The following is a 1,291-nucleotide window of genomic DNA, read 5'->3' as shown; positions in this document are numbered from 1 at the left end:
TAGGTTAAAAGGAAAATTAGAATGTCCTAGAATAAAATTACTTACTCTTTCCAGCCAATGTTACTTGTATGATCAATAAAATTAAGATCTCTGGGCAAGTGCGAAAATGTATGCAGCAGATCTAATGACCAATTAAAACTCACAAATCATTAAGCAAATCAACAAAAATCCACTTCAATAAAATATTAGCATAACCCAAAAATCCAATATTTTTTTCTTCCAATAGAAAATTTAAGCAAAAAGTATAAAACTCCTTAGCATTAATAATTACCATCTTGAGTGATCAGTGGGTAATCAGAGGCGCTGAGATTAATAAACCAATCCCAATCTCCACCTTCCTTCAGCAAAATGGCAGCCGCATGCAGTGTATTGGCTACCATGGTGGGCCCGCGGTAGGTTACCAAATTAGCCTTGGTAATCATTCGAACATTCTTGAATTTCCCAAATATGGGCTGGGTTTTCACGTAATTGTGCAGATCGAGGCGCTCTTCAGCGGAGGACTCTGCGTCGAGGTGAACCACATACTGATTGTGGGGATGGTAAAGCGCCTGGAGGGTGCGTCGGAGCATTCCGCCATCTCCTGCTGAGCCGGATATCAAATAAGCCAGGCGCGGCGGCGGCGGCAGGATTGAAATCGGTACAGGATGGAGCTTGGACTCAACAAAAATTGACGCGGCCGTGGCAGAGGAGTAGTATCGTTGAAGTGGCAGCAGCGGCACCCCATCCGGCGAGGTTAAGGTGGTTAAAAACAAAAGAAACAAAGAAACTATTGAGCCAATGGCTAATGGGAAGATCCATTTTCTCTCCATCGTTTGCGGGTGCCTCAAATGCATATAACAGTTCTTTAGCTTCTTCATCTCATCAAATATGCAAAAAAAAAATAAACAAGAAAAAAATTGAGATTACAGAAAGTTGAATTATTTTTTGAAATGGGTCAAATCAAGAGATTAATTTCAAGCAGAACAACAGGTACATTCACGATTTGTGGGGTGGGGGTTGTATGAACTGAGGAGTTGGGTAAAAGGTGGGGATTTGGTGTTGGGGTTGCAGGCGGGTGGAGTGAAGATTGGTTTAAGTATTTTTTTTCTCTTCTTCTCCCCCCGTGAATGATAAAATCCATTATTTACCCAATTTTATATTGTCAATTTTGACCTATAGTCATAATTCTAACCTTCAAAATTTGACGAGTAATTACATGATTATTCTCTGTTGATAAAAGTTATTCAAATCTAATTTTTATCTCGTGTGATTTGCATACGAAATTAGACTTTACTTCAATTGTGTCAAAAAA

At 39.4% G+C, this 1,291-nt stretch overlaps 1 pseudogene; it reads right to left on the bottom strand.

Moving 5' to 3' along the window:
- Positions 1-1,089, bottom strand: part of LOC111400127 — a 3,071-nt pseudogene extending 1,982 nt beyond the window's left edge.
- Positions 1,090-1,291: the final 202 nt, after the last annotated feature.

This window comes from Olea europaea, chromosome 10, assembly GCF_002742605.1.
Source record: "Olea europaea var. sylvestris chromosome 10, O_europaea_v1, whole genome shotgun sequence".
In the NCBI taxonomy this organism is placed as follows: domain Eukaryota; kingdom Viridiplantae; phylum Streptophyta; class Magnoliopsida; order Lamiales; family Oleaceae; genus Olea; species Olea europaea.
This window is presented reverse-complemented; position numbering and strand designations above follow the sequence as displayed.